This window comes from Pristiophorus japonicus, chromosome 12, assembly GCF_044704955.1.
Source record: "Pristiophorus japonicus isolate sPriJap1 chromosome 12, sPriJap1.hap1, whole genome shotgun sequence".
NCBI lineage: Eukaryota > Metazoa > Chordata > Chondrichthyes > Pristiophoridae > Pristiophorus > Pristiophorus japonicus.
Window position 1 is genome coordinate 124,433,944 of NC_091988.1, and position 8,300 is coordinate 124,442,243.

The 8,300-nt window shown below is 52.1% G+C and overlaps 1 pseudogene; it reads right to left on the reverse strand.

Moving 5' to 3' along the window:
- Positions 1–1,691: 1,691 nt before the first annotated feature.
- Positions 1,692–8,300, reverse strand: part of LOC139276990 (androgen-induced gene 1 protein-like) — a 10,767-nt pseudogene continuing 4,158 nt past the window's right edge.

Genomic DNA, 8,300 nt, shown 5'->3' on the forward strand with positions numbered 1-8,300 from the left:
CCATCACCCCGTGCTCACTGCCCCGTGTCCTAACTCGCACCGAGTCCCGCTCACCCTGTGCTCGCTGACCCACACTGGCTCTCAGTCCAGCAACGCCTCGATTTCAAAATTCTCATCCTTGTGATCAAATCCCTCCATGGCCTCGCCGCTCCCTATCTCTGTAATTTCCTCTAGCGCTGCCCCCCCCCCCCCGAGATCTCTATACTCCTCCAATTCCGGCCTCTTGTGCACCCCTCTTTGATTGCCCCACCATCGGTGGCTGTGCCTTCAGCTGCTGAGGCCCCAAGCTCTGGAATCCCCTCCCGCCTCTCTACTGTTTCCTGCTCTTTGAAGACACTCCTTAAACCCAAAGTGACCAATATTTTAACTCAGCTTCTGGTCACCTGACCGAGCATCTCCTTACGTGACTCGGTGCCAGATTTTGTTTGATAATTGCTTCTGTGAAACAACTGCGTTAAAGTGGCTAGATAAATGCAAAAGCTGAAAGTGTAAATGAGAGAGTCGGGCCTGTTAGTGAGGACGTTGTTTGGACAATGGTAGGTTTGGGTCCTGTGTCTGGTCTGGTCTGGTTGGGAACTCCGTTGGTGTTTGGCTTGGTGTATTCTGGGGCTGCTCAGAGGCACAAAGCTATCTGCCCTCAGTACTTGTGCCGTGGGTCACCAACAGTTCGAGCATGTTCCATACATGCAGGCCCTGACACATTCAGTCTCAGCGTTTCTCCAAGTGTCAATCTTTGTTGGGTGCCCTGATGCCCCAGGCCCTCTCTGTATGGACAGCCCTTCCCTGCTCTCTCTGAGCCCCACACTAGAGTATCCTCAGGGCAATATATGAACAAACATCCTGACACAGGAGGGTACAGAGCCAGGGTTTGGATGGTCTCCTCTCCCTGGCTGGTGCAGTGGGTGTTGCTGAGTGAATCAGCAGCAGCATTGTTTTTAGATATCAGCTGGGCCCACTTCCAGCGAGTGCACACAATAACACAAGCTTTCCCCATAACTGTGCTAGAAAACAGAGCAGAACGTGTAAGCAGTCAGGGAGCAGTCAGTTCACCCCGCACAGTTTAACTAGCATCCCTATTTTAACCGAAGCTGCCCGCTGGGGCTGGAACGGGCGAGGGTCAGTGATCTGACCTCAGTGTGAGGAGGGGCCAGCCTGCTGAGCCAAACCCAGCATGTGTTTGAGCAAAGAATGGGCGCAGGAAAACCATCCACACACCACGACCAGCAAACAATTACAGAATGCGACGGGGCTAATAATCAGTTTAATCACAGATTCTCACAACAATTAGACAAAGTGCGTAGTTCAATGTGGACACAAGTCAGTGTGCAATCTCCAGGTCAGGGGTCAGTGTGTGGGCAAATCAGTAAATCACCTGCTTCTCCTTCCCCAAGTAATGGATCAGGGGTCAGCTGGGCAATGGATGGGTCAGGGGTCAGCTGGGCGATGGATGGGGTCAGGGGTCAGAATGCAATTGTGTTATGAACAGGTCAGAGCGCAGGAAGGTCATGGAGGGGTCAGGGTGGTTTTGTGACGGGCTTTTTATTATTTTCTAGTTTGTCCTTCTCCCCATCCGCTAATTGCCAACTGCTGCCAGTGGCTGGGGGCTGAAGGGGCTTGGCTCATGGCATCACAGCCCTCCCCCCCAGTCACAGCTTTCCCCCCCCCCAGTCACAGCCCTCCCTCCCTCCCGTCACTGATTCTGGTATCACCAGCTGTACCTTGCCCCCCCCCGCTCCCCAGTGATGGTGTCAGGGGTGATTGCCACAGGGAGCTCAGACACAGTGTTCAATCACCTGGAAGATGAATGCGGAAGTGATCAGAGAAAGGTTGTTTCTCAGGGTGACATTAACCCTTACAGTAACTGATCGCACGGTCAACAAGATCCAAATAATGATTCTTCATTCTGCCGCCTCCAATTATTCAAGTCTTGATTCTCCACCAATCACTTCATCTTTTTCAGTGATCCCACAGCGCCTGGAACCAAACACAATAAACAGTCAGAGCAGCAGGAAATAGAGAGCGATACACAACACAGGCTGCAATCTAACCCGGGGCTCACGAAGTTACACATAAAACAACAGGCATCTGGGCTGTAATGGTCAGTCTACGGTTATTTCCCGAGGTCTCGCCATAGGGTCCAAACACGCCAGAGTTTTTGCTTGGCAGTGACCGGAACTGAATCGGCTCTGCCTTGCTTACTGCGCTACGGGTTGGTTTTCTGCAGAGACCGGTGCCAATTGGTCTCGCAGTTATCCAATCTGCTGTGTATGATTTAACACCCGCTGAAAGCAAGCACACTGACCCTGTTCATATGTTCGGGCGAGAAGAGTTACAACGGATTGTCTTATAGTGAGACACGGACCAACGTTTCGAGTTCAAAATCACACAAGGTTTATTACAACAGATCAACACCTCCACTCGCCAGATGCTTGTGAAGTGGAGCCACACAGTGCAGTAATACCCAGTAACACAGTGCACTTCCCTTGTTAGCCTTACAACAGACCAACCCTTCCCCTGGGCTAAACCCTCCCAGGACCCAACTAACTCGAAACCCCCCTCTGGTTTGGTTAGGGCACACTGACACCCCCTCACGCACTTTCGTGGGTCGGTTGGTGAGCGTGCAATCTGTCCTTCCTTGCTCGCTGGTCCTTCCTCAGCAGTTCGACTCCATGGCCCCGTGCTTGCCTGAAGCATGTGAGATCCAGGTTGAAGTTGAAATTCGTCGGGTTGGAGAAGCGAGGCTTCGCTCTCGGTCCTTATCCTCGAGGGATGGGTAAAGGTGCCTTCACGTAGGATGCGATAGGACGACGACTGAGCTACCAAAGCGCTCAACAGTTATACGCCTGTAATCCACAATTCTGGCTGGGTTTGGAGGAACCTTTCTGGCTGTTTCAGGTCTTATTTAATGCTGTCTGAGATGTGCTGGGCAAAGCCAGCCGATCGATGTCTGAAGGTTTTCCGAGTGAGTGTGAAATGAATGCTGGCCCGTTGTGGAGACAATGCAGGTGTCGGTCTTGTCCTAGTACCTTGCTCTCCTCCCCAGACAGCCTGGCTCCACACACAAAACAGTCCCTTGGCCTTCATAAGAGCACCCAGCTCAGACGTCACTGACCGCTGGCAGGCTATTTGAACAGACCCAGCTTCTCACCAGTTTCTGTGGGAGATCTGCCCCCACGTGTTTCTCCCAGCAACAGGTTCCTTTCTAATCCCGACCAGCCATCTCGTGTCACAGTATTTCAAAAGTCCTTTTCAGGGTGTACAGCCAACAGATATAAACACAATAGTCCAGAGTTGACTTTGTCGACTTACAGTACATAGTAAAGCTCCCTCCAAACTGTCCCATCAAACAGTCCCAGGGCAGGTACAGCACGGGGTTAGATACAGAGTAAAGCTTCCTCTACACTGTCCCATCAAACACTCCCAGGGCAGGTACAGCACGGGGTTAGATACAGAGTAAAGCCCCCTCTACACTGTCCCATCAAATACTCCCAGGGCAGGTACAGCACGGGGTTAGATACAGAGTAAAGCTCCCTCGACAAGGCTGGGAACCTATGCAGGGAGACAGAGGGAAGTAGAATGGATACAAAAGCAAAAGGTAGAAAGAAGAAAAGTAAAAGTGGAGGGCAGAGAAACCCAAGGCAAAAATCAAAAAGGTCCACATTACAACAAAATTCTAAAGGGGCAAAGTTAAAAAGACAAGCCTAAGGGCTCTGTGCCTCAATGCGAGGAGTATTCGTAATAAGGTGGACGAATTAACTGCACAGGCAGCTATTAATGAATATGATATCATTGGCATCACGGAGACATGGCTCCAGGGTGACCAAGACTGGGAACTCAACATCCAGGGGTATTCAGCATTTAGGGAGGATAGACAGAAAGGAAAAGGAGGCGGGGTGGCATTGTTGGTTAAAGAGGAAATTAACGCAATAGTAAGGAAGGACATTAGCTTGGATGATGTGGAATCTGTATGGGTGGAGCTGCGGAATACCAAAAGGCAGAAAACACTATTGAGAGTTGTGTACAGACCACCAAACAGTGGTAGTGAGGTTGGGGACAGCATCAAACAAGAAATTAGGGATGCTTGCAATAACAGTAGTTATCATGGGCGACTTTAATCTACATATAGATTGGGCTAACCAAACTGGTAGCAATACGGTGGAAGAGGATTTCCTGGAGTGTATTAGGGATGGTTTTCTAGACCAATATGTCGAGGAATCAACTAGAGAGCTGGCCATCCTAGACTGGGTGATGTGTAATGAGAAGGGACTGATTAGCAATCTTGTTGTGCGAGGCCCCTTGGGGAAGAGTGACCATAATATGGTAGAATTATTTATTAAGATGGAGAGTAACACAGTTAATTCAGAAACTACGGTCCTGAACTTAAGGAAAGGTAACTTCGATAGTATGAGACGTGAATTGGCTAGAATAGACTGGCGAGTGATACTTAAAGGGTTGACGGTGGATAGGCAATGGCAAACATTTAAAGATCACATGGATGAACTTCAACAATTGTACATCCCTGTCTGGAGTAAAAATAAAATGGGGAAGGTGTCTCAACCGTGGCTAACACGGGAAATTAAGGATAGTGTTAAATCCAAGGAAGTGGCATATAAATTGGCCAGAAAAAGCAGACGACCTGAGGACTGGTAGAAATTTAGAATTCAGCAGAGGACAACAAAGAGTTTAATTAGGAAGGGGAAATAGAGTGAGAGGAAGCTTGCCGGGAACATAAAAACTGACTGCAAAAGCTTCCATAGATATGTGAAGAGAAAAAGATTAGTGAAGACAAACGTAGGTCCCTTACAGTCAGATTCAGGTGAATTTATAATGGGGAACAAAGAAATGGCAGACCAATTGAACAAATACTTTGGTTCTGTCTTCACGAATAACCTTCCGGAAATATTAGGGGACCGAGGGTCTAGTGAGAAGGAGGAACTGAAGGAAATCCTTATTAGGCGGGAAATTGTGTTAGGGAAATTGATGGGATTGAAGGCCGATAAATCCCTGGAGCCTGATAGTCTGCATCCCAGAGTACTTAAGGAAGTGGCCCTAGAAATAGTGGATGCATTGGTGATCATTTTCCAACAATCTATCGACTCTGGATCAGTTCCTTTGGACTGGAGGGTAGCTAATGTAACACCACTTTTTAAAAATGGAGGGAGAGAGAAAACGGGGAATTATAGACCGGTTAGCCTGACATCGGTAGTGGGGAAAATTTTGGAATCAATTATTAAAGATGAAATAGCAGCGCATTTGGAAAGCAGTGACAGGATTGGTCCAAGTCAGCATTGAGTTATGAAATAGAAATCATGCTTGACAAATCTTCTAGAATTTTTTGAGGATGTAACTAGTAGAGTGGACAAGGGAGAATCAGTGGATGTGGTGTATTTGGACTTTCAAAAGGCTTTTGACAAGGTCCCACACAAGAGATTGGTGTGCAAAATCAAAGCGCATGGTATTGGGGGTAACGTACTGACGTGGATAGAGAACTGGTTGGCAGACAGGAAGCAGAGAGTCGGGATAAACTGGTCGTTTTCAGAATGGCAGGCAGTGACTAGTGGAGTGCCGCAGGGTTCAGTGCTGGGACCCCAGCTATTTACAATATACATTAATGATTTAGATGAAGGAATTGAGTGTAATATCTCCAAGTTTGCAGATGATACTAAGCTGGGTGGCGGTGTGAGCTGTGAGGAAGGCGCTAAGAGGCTGCAGGGTGACTTGGAGAGGTTAGGTGAGTGGGCAAATGCATTGCAGATGCAGTATAATGTGGGTAAATGTGAGGTTATCCACTTTGGGGGCAAAAACACAAAGGCAGAATATTATGTGAATGGCGGCAGATTAGGAAAAGGGGAGGTGCAACGAGACCTGGGTGTCATGGTACATCAGTCATTGAAAGTTGGCATGCAGGTACAGCAGGCAGTGAAGAAGGCAAATGGTATGTTGGCCTTCATAGCGAGGGGATTTGAGTATAGGAGCAGACAAGTCTTACTGCAATTGTACAGGGCATTGGTGAGGCCTCACCTGGAATAGTGTGTTCAGTTTTGGTCTCCTAATCTGAGGAAGGACGTTCTTGCTATTGAGGGAGTGCAGCGAAGGTTCACCAGACTGATTCCCGGCATGACAGGACTGACATATGAGGAGAGACTGGATCAACTGGGCCTGTATTCACTGGAGTTTAGAAGGATGAGAGGGGATCTCATAGAAACATATAAAATTCAAACGGGACTGGACAGGTTAGATGCGGGAAGAATGTTCCCGATGTTGGGGAAGTCCAGAACCAGGGGACACAGTCTAAGGATAAGGGGTAAGCCATTTAGGACCGAGATGAAGAGAGTTGTTAACCTGTGGAATTCCCTGCCGCAGAGTGTTGTTGATGCGAGTTAATTGGATATATTCAAGAGGGAGTTAGATATGGCCCTTATGGCTAAAGGGATCAAGGGGTATGGAGAGAAAGCAGGAAAAGGGGTACTGAGGGAATGATCAGCTATGATCTTATTGAATGGTGGTGTAGGCTCGAAGGGCCGAATGGCCTACTCCTGCACCTATTTTCTATGTTTCTATGTTCCATCACACATTCCCAGGGCAGGTACAGCACAGGGATAGATACAGAGCTGGGTGTGGCTGGACAATGTGAATGGACCTTGCCCTCGGACGGTGTCAGTACAGGTGCTGGCCGGGTCAGCGGGACTTACCCCATCTCCAGTGATGCAGTGTCTCACCCACCATGTATAGTGAGACAGTTACAACAACAGCGGATCCCAGAAAGATCGCCATGGCTACGGGGCTGAGCACCTCAAGGATGGGGTAGACCCAGATTGTTGAGACGTGGTGAATCCAAAACACCCTGAAATATGGAAAATACACCGTGTCAACACCTTCATTTATCGTCATACCCCAACAACCCACCCATCCAAACCTCCTTCAAATACACAGCCCCAGAGAGAGCGGGGGGGGGGTCGGAGAGAGAGAGAGAGAGAGAGAGAGAGAGAGAGAGGGGGCAGAGAGAGAGAGAGAGAAGGGGCAGAGAGAGAGAGAGAGAGAGAGAGAGAGAGAGAGAGAGGGAGGGGGCAGAGAGAGAGAGAGAGAGAGAGAGAGAGAGAGAGAGAGAGAGGGAGGGGGCAGAGAGAGAGAGAGAGAGAGAGAGAGAGAGAGAGAGAGGGAGGGGGCAGAGAGAGAGAGAGAGAGAGAGAGAGAGGGAGGGAGGGGGCAGAGAGAGAGAGAGAGGGAGGGGGAAGGAGAGAGAGAGGGAGGGGGCAGAGAGAGAGAGAGAGGGAGGGGGCAGAGAGAGAGAGAGAGGGAGGGGGCAGAGAGAGCGAGAGAGGGAGGGGGCAGAGAGAGAGAGAGAGGGAGGGGGCAGAGAGAGAGAGAGAGGGAGGGGGCAGAGAGAGCGAGAGAGGGAGGGGGCAGAGAGAGCGAGAGAGGGAGGGGGCAGAGAGAGCGAGAGAGGGAGGGGGCAGAGAGAGAGAGAGGGAGGGTGGGCAGAGAGCGAGGCGAGAGGGGGGGGCGGGGCGCGAGAGGCGGGCGCGGAGAGGGGCGGGCGGGGCGCGAGAGGGGGGGCGGGGCGCGAGAGGGGGGGCGGGGCGAGAGGGGGGGCGGGGCGCGAGAGGGGGGGGCGGGGCGAGAGGGGGGGCGGGGCGCGAGAGGGGGGGGCGGGGCGCCGGAGGGGGGGCGGGGGCGAGAGGGGGGGCGGGGCGCGAGAGGGGGGGCGGGCGCGGAGAGGGGGGCGGGGGCGCGAGAGGGGGGGCGGGGCGCGAGAGGGGGGGCGGGGCGCGAGAGGGGGGGCGGGGCGCGAGAGGGGGGCGGGGCGCGAGAGGGGGGGCGGGGCGGAGGGGAGGGGGGGCGCGAGAGGGGGGGGGCGGGGCGCGAGAGAGAGAGGGGGCAGAGAGAGAGAGGGGGCAGAGAGAGGAGGGGGCAGGAGGGGCAGAGAGAGGGGGCAGAGAGAGAGAGGGGCAGAGAGAGAGAGGGGCAGAGAGAGAGAGGGGGCAGAGAGAGAGAGGGGGCAGAGAGAGAGGAGGGGGCAGAGAGAGGAGAGGGGGCAGAGAGAGAGAGAGGGGGCAGAGAGAGAGAGAGGGGGCAGAGAGAGAGAGAGGGGGCAGAGAGAGAGAGAGGGGGCAGAGAGAGGAGGGCAGAGAGAGAGAGAGGGGCAGAGAGAGAGAGAGGGGGCAGAGAGAGAGAGAGGGGGCAGAGAGAGAGAGAGGGGGCAGAGAGAGAGAGGAGGGGGCAGGAGAGAGAGAGAGGGGCAGAGAGAGAGAGAGGGGGCAGAGAGAGGAGAGAGGGGGCAGAGAGAGAGAGAGGAGCGT